Here is a 7,285-nt window from a genome sequence, read left to right as displayed (position 1 = left end):
CACCCTTACCCTGACACCCTAAACCTCTAAAACCTTTACCCCAAATAGACTTATCCTCTAAACACCTAACCCTCTAAACCCCAACCCTCTAAACCCCTAACTCTCGAATCCCCTCAACCCCTAAACCCTATACCCTCGAAATCCCTAAACCTCTAAACCCCTTATCCCTGAAATAACCCAAAACCTCTAAACCCTTAACTTTATAAATCCCTAACCCTCTAAACCCCTAACCCTTTGTGTGGAATGTGGTGGGGGTGGGATCATGGGGTGGGTGGTGCAATGTGTGTGGTGTGCGTTGGGTGGTGGGTATCACAGGGGGGTGAATGGGTGCAGGTGTGTGTGGTGTGGGTATGGTGTGGTTGTGGTTCACAACGATCCGTGACCACCACCACCACCTCTACTGTGTGGTGGACCGGCCACCACAGAGCAGCATGCGTCGGAGGAGTGAACGGATGGTTCTCCCTATGCGGGCCAGACTCCCTCGCTTCCTCTTCTCCTCCTGCATCACCATCACCTGATCCTCTTTCCTTGTCATCTCCTTCTCCCCAATGTCTCCTCCATCGCACCACCATCTCCTCCTCCTGCTCCTTCGTCCATACCTCCTCTGTCTCCCCCCTCATCTCTTCTTCCTGCACCACCAGCTCCTCCACCAGGTCTCCTCCTCCTGCACCACCAGCTCCTCCACCAGGGTCTCCTCCTCCTGCACCACCAGCTCCTCCACCAGGGTCTCCTCCTCCTGCACCATCAGCTCCTCCACCAGGGTCTCCTCCTCCTGCACCACCAGCTCCTCCACCAGGTCTCCTCCTCCTGCACCACCAGCTCCTCCACCAGGGTCTCCTCCTCCTGCACCACCAGCTCTTCCACCAGGGCTCCTCCTCCTGCACCACCAGCTCCTCCACCAGGATCTCCTCCTCCTGCACCACCAGCTCCTCCACCAGGGTCTCCTCCTCCTGCACCAACAGCTCCTCCACCAGGGTCTCCTCCTCCTGCACCACCAGCTCCTCCACCAGGGTCTCCTCCTCCTGCACCACCAGCTCCTCCACCAGGGTCTCCTCCTCCTGCACCACCAGCTCCTCCACCAGGGTCTCCTCCTCCTGCACCACCAGCTCCTCCACCAGGGTCTCCTCCTCCTGCACCAACTCCTCCACCAGGGTCTCCTCCTCCTGCACGCTCCTCCACCAGGGTCTCCTCCTCCTGCACACCACAGCTCCTCCACCAGGGTCTCCTCCTCCTGCACCACCAGCTCCTCCACCAGGGTCTCCTCCTCCTGCACCACCAGCTCCTCCACCAGGGTCTCCTCCTCCTGCACCACCAGCTCCTCCACCAGGGTCTCCTCCTCCTGCACCACAGCTCCTCCACCAGGGTCTCCTCCTCCTGCACCACCAGCTCCTCCACCAGGGTCTCCTCCTCCTGCACCACCAGCTCCTCCACCAGGGTCTCCTCCTCCTGCACCACCAGCTCCTCCACCAGGGTCTCTCCTCCTCCTGCACCACCTCCTCCACCAGGGTCTCCTCCTCCTGCACCAACAGCTCCTCCACCAGGGTCTCCTCCTCCTGCACCACAGCTCCTCCACCAGGGTCTCCTCCTCCTGCACCACCAGCTCCTCCACCAGGGTCTCCTCCTGCACCACCAGCTCCTCCACCAGGGTCTCCTCCTCCTGCACCACCAGCTCCTCCACCAGGGTCTCCTCCTCCTGCACCACAGCTCTCCACCAGGGTCTCCTCCTCCTGCACCAACAGCTCCTCCACCAGGGTCTCCTCCTCCTGCACCAACAGCTCCTCCACCAGGGTCTCCTCCTCCTGCACCACCAGCTCCTCCACCAGGGTCTCCTCCTCCTGCACCAACATCTCCTCCACCAGTCTCCTCTTCCTCCACAACAACCGTCAGCCATTTAGAGGCCTGGGTGAGCGCGGAGGATGGGGGCAGCGCCGGCTCCGCTCTGTAAAAAGATGCGCACGACACCGTTCCAACTTCCTGCTACAGCAGAGATCGCACTCCCCCCCCCCACCATCGTGCAGAGATAGATTAACCAGGTTAATAACGATACTGCAGTAACGCAGCATACCTTTGCCCATCGTGGGTCTGGTTACAAAATGGGCATTAGTCTTAAGATATCACACTGGATGAAAGGCTACATGGCAAAGATATGGCTGCTTCATTATTTGTCCTCACCCAGAAACCAATTATAAAAATACATCCGTATATAACCGAATGTACACGTGGGGTTTGAACTGTACATGTGTTCGTTTGCAGGCGGCAGGGCTGGAACTCACAGAGGGACCTGGGTTTGATGCCCAAACTTGGCCACTTTCTCCGTGTAGAATGTGGAGTGTGTTCTACCCCCCCCCCCCCCCCGTTTTATCCTGCATTGGTTTCCAAAATCAGAATAAATTATTTAGACTGGATGAAGAGGAATCCGATAAGCTATGAAGCTCTTCTTTCACAGATATGCAGTCGAGGCACAGGGTCAGCAAGTTACAACAACAAACAAAAGAAAATGAGTGCAAAGTGTAAAAATGTAAGGAAGTCACAAAATAACTGAGCATATAAGCACAAAGTACGTAAAATCCTGCCAGTTTTTCAACACTAAATACAAATTTAGGGGTGTTACGGGAAGAAAGGCGGACAAACACAAGGGTGTCTGGACCCACACACGGGTGTCTACATCCACGTCCGCATCGGTTAACCCTGGGGGGGCATGGGGGCGTTGTGATCCCCCATAGCCCCACCCCTCGGAGAGGATTCTTATAAAAGGCGGGGAGCCAGAGGGCTCGAGGCCAGTGTGTTAGACGCTTACCAGAGAAGACTGAAGACCGGCAGAATAGGCCCTGGAACTCCCCTGGCTCGCTGTCCTTGTCAGGGCCGAGCAGGGCAAGTGGCGCTGCCCCCAAGAGCTCCAGGACCGCTGCTCTTGTAAGAGCACGGCCTGGTTAGCTGGGTGCCGGGATCCGTGCTTGACCAGGGCTGGATCAGATAGCCTCCCCTAGCACTCATAGCGGAGGACTGGGAATAGGAGAAGTCAGGGGATAGTGCTAGGGGTGTTTCCCATTGAGTACGGGTGAAGGGGCCATTACCCCTTCAAGTATTGTTACCGCTTTTGGTTAAATAAAAGAGTGTGCCTCAACTACGTCGTCTGTCTCCCTGAGAACTCACTACACTTGTATAAGTGTAGTGTATCGTGTCGTGTATAGTGTAGTGTGTAGGTTAAACGTTGAGTTTTATAAGGGCACCACGGGGTGACCAGCCCCTCCCCACCCAGCCCCACCCCCCACCCAGCCCCTCCCCTCCTCCCCCAGCCCCTCCCCACCCTCCCCTCCCTCAGCCCCTCCCCACCCTCCCATCTCCACCCAGCCCCACCCCTCCCACCCCCACCCTCCCCTCCTCATGCACGACAGACAAATAATCCCTGGTGGGCAGTGTGGAACCTGTTGTTCCTACCGGTATAACAGTGGGAAATATCTGAACCGGTCCTGGGCCTCCCATTGGTCGACTCAGCCTCAAATGAGTACCTGATGCAGTGTGTACATATCACCACGAGGGAGACAAATGCGTGGTGTTGGCCACCCACTCCCCTGTGTACTGTGCCAGTCCTCTGTAGGTCCTCACTAACACCACTTGCCTCAAAAATCTGTTAAGGCTATGAGGGGGGATCTTTGTCTTTGTACAGTGGCATTGGCTACGTATTAACTGATACTTTGCACGGAGTTTATGATACAGCATGGCCTATGTGTAACGCATCATATACCGTGTACACAGCACCATGAAAGTGTGTGCCGTATAATACAGAGTATGTGTAAAGGAGTATAGCCTGTGCACGCACTGCAGCGTTACTTTGAACTGAAACGTGGCATGGCCGTTATGTGTAGAACAGCATTTCTTGTGTATATGTATTGGGTTCCCACGGAGACTGGAGACGTAGCTTAGAGGCAACACGGTTTATTTAAATCTTATAACAGAAGCCCCTTTTACTCCCACTACTTGGGGAGGTATGGCCTCCGGGCTAACGTGCCCTATCACTGGGGCTACGGGCTCTGAGTCCTCCGACTAAGGATGGCCTCGGGGAGGCTATGCTGACCCGACCCAGCCAAGGTGCGGGTCTCAACCACTGGTCCGTGCTCGGCCCCGCCCCTTAAAAGGACGTCGGGTCCCGGGGTCCCAGGGTCCCAGGGTCCTAGCCTAGCCGGTCTTCAGTCTTCGTCTTCAGAGCACTGCCTCGGGCCGTCCTGGGGTCCGTCTTTTATATCCACCTTGGGGACTCTCCACCCCCGGTACCGCCCCCTTTCTGGAACCTTCAAGGTGGCTCTGGAATAACCCCTCGGGATCGGGGGGGGGAGAACTCGGCCTCTCAACGGTCCCGGTTCTCTCTCTAACTCACGGTGGCACCCCCTGCAGACTCGTGCCCGCAACTACAGGTGGTGTGTGCTTTGCATTTCCGACGCTACATATACAGCAAGAAATACTCTACATAGAGAGAGCATGGCATCTGTGTGTGTGTACTGCATGACACACGGTGTACGGTGTGTAATCCACAGTGATGGGCTGCTGCTGCTGCACCTGTTGACGTTGATGTCGGGGCAGGCAGAGTCCTCGCTCCGGGTCCCGGTGGCGTTGCTCCGGGGGAACGTGCAGAAGAAGGCGTTGGCCAGGAGGCAGGCGGCCTGCTCCTGAGACATCGTCAGCATCAAGCCGGTGTCCCGGCGGAGCAGCGGCAGGGGCTGGGGACACATGCGGTGCACAGGGCGCAGCGACGTCACACGCGGCAACGGGTGGCACGGGGTTGCAGAGGAGCAACGGCGCAATGGTAACACCAATGCAGAGCACTGAGCCTGCAGCACTGGGATGCTGGGGTCTGGATCAAGGAGTTATGAAATGCACGTAAACCAGATGATTGTTGTACACGTGAGGTTAATGCTGCAGCCCTGCAATTACTTGCTCATGCAACTGCTGGTGAAAGAACCTCCACTAGAGGGAGGTCTAGAGTGCCGATCCGGTGGGTATGTTTTGGCCAACTTTTCCACACTGACCATTCGTCTTGAAAGAGGTGGGAGTACTCGCCATTTAGCCCACTGCACGCGACCCACCGATGGACTGTGGGTGGACAAAACAGGGAATTGTAAGAATCCTGGTCAATGTTTTCAAGGCCAGGCTGGGAGATCGAACCGCGACATTTGAAGTCAATCGTGACAACCATCCCACAGTTATGGCAGCAGCCCTTTTGCAGAAATAAAATAAAATATTGGAGAGGGCTTCACACAAGAAACAAGAAGATTTAGGGGTTTGGACGTGGCTCTCCAATGAGTACACATAGGGTACCAAAAGTAGCGGTGCATACTCGGGCGCAAAGAAATAGAAGCAGAGACAAAGAATGAGATAGATCGATGCAATAAAGAATTGGCAGTGGTGCACCAAGCACGACCCCTTGCTGAGCGCTGCAGCAGCAGCCCCCCCCCCACCCCCGGACCCCTCCCCCACCCTCCACTTCTCACCCTGACGCCACACAACCCGTGGGTAGGCGATGTCCTCTGGTGGACAAGGCGCGGTACAGGCGGCAGCACGAGACGCCAGCAGCGTTGCGCTGCCAGGGTTACTCACCCGAACACCTCCGTACACTTACACACACCTACACACACCTCTATACACCTCTATACACTCACACACACCTACACACTTACAAAGACAAAGATCCCCCGTATAGCCTTAACAGACTGTAGAGGCAAGTGCTGTTAGCGAGCACCTATGAAGGCCGGAACGGTACACGAGGGGGTGGGTGGCCAGCACCACGCCCGACCGCCTTTGTCTCCCCAGTGGCGATGTTTACACACCGCACCAGGTACTCATTTAAGGCTGCGTCGACCTAGGGGAGGCCCAGGACCGGTTCAGATAATCGTCACTGGTGTTAGCCGTGAGTGGGAATCGAACCCGGGTCGCCAGGTTCATAGCGCAGCGCGCTAACTGCTACACTACCGCTCCCCACACACCTACACGCACACACCTCTACACACTTACACACCTACACACACACACACCTATACAACAACAACCGCCATTCGCCACTAAGTGGCGGTGACGTCACCACGACGCTTGTGCCAGGCCAAGTGCACCTTGAGGCCACGTGAAGTGTCGAACGCCCGCTGGCAGGAGGTCACGGGGCAGACCCAGCAGGTGCCACGGGTCGACTGACCGAGATGACCGAGATGACTGGCTGATGCACCACCTGTGGCCCCCTACCGTACCAACTTGCTGTGCTTTAGCCACCCGGCGCTCCGCTCGTTGTTGTGAACGTCGCTCCTCAGCCCTCCGTTGTTGTTGGAGGGCGACTGCCTCCAACTGCCCAGTAGCGTCCTTCACGAGCCTCCTCCACTGAGGCCGATCTTGACACTGCTGGTACCAGTCATCGGCAAGTCCACTCAGCTCCACGTCCTCCTGTACCACATCACTCCATCTCTTCTCTAGCCCGCGCCGCGCCCGTTTAGCCCCCTCGATTTTAGGCATGCGGTAGCTGGGCATGCGTGCTACATGACCCAGCCAACGCAGCCTTGCCTGCCGGAGGAGCTCACCGATGGGACTTTGCCCAGATCTTTCAAGGATTTGTGAGCTCCTTACACAATCCAGCCTGGTTAAACCCAGGATGGATCGTAGGCAGGCCAGCCTAAATGTTTCCAACCGACGAAGTTGCTCCATTAGGGGGGTCCACGTTTCGCAAGCGTAGAGAAGGGAGGGAATGACCGTGGCCGAGAAGACCTGAAGCTTCGTGCGGAGGTAGCTTCCACACAGCGTTACGCAACCGATGAAAAGATAATGCCGCTCGACTGATTCGGAGTGAGACCTCTGCTGATAAACTGGAGCCGGTCATAAGCACACTGCCCAGGTATGGGAAACTCTCCACTCTCTCCACAACTGCCCCATCACCGATTGGGAGTTGTGGGGGTGGAGTGTCTGATGGTACAAAATACCCAGGCAGGTGCTTAGTTTTGGTGGGGCTGATGGTAAGGCCCCACCTCTTAGTGGCACGCTCCAGTTTCAGCAGCAGCGTCTCCAACTCCTCTTCTGAATGAGCAGCTATTACCAATCATCGGCATACATAACGTGGTCGATCAGCCTCCCATTATATCTGTACCAAATGGAAATTCCCCCGGTACAGCTATTGAAGGCTTCACGAACTACGCTAGTCGAAATAGATGTTAAATAATGTGGGAGCCTGAGGACATCCCTGTCGCACCACAAGGTGTACAGGGGAAGGCTCTGATTCCCGGCCACGTAGTTTTACCCGGGCCCGCTCACCATC

At 56.5% G+C, this 7,285-nt stretch overlaps 1 pseudogene; it reads right to left on the bottom strand.

Moving 5' to 3' along the window:
• LOC133353823 (uncharacterized) overlaps positions 1 to 6,560 on the bottom strand; it is a 17,634-nt pseudogene extending 11,074 nt beyond the window's left edge.
• Positions 6,561 to 7,285: the final 725 nt, after the last annotated feature.

Source organism: Lethenteron reissneri, chromosome 45 (genome assembly GCF_015708825.2).
Source record: "Lethenteron reissneri isolate LAM-NWPU_2019-01 chromosome 45, ASM1570882v1, whole genome shotgun sequence".
NCBI lineage: Eukaryota > Metazoa > Chordata > Hyperoartia > Petromyzontiformes > Petromyzontidae > Lethenteron > Lethenteron reissneri.
This window is presented reverse-complemented; position numbering and strand designations above follow the sequence as displayed.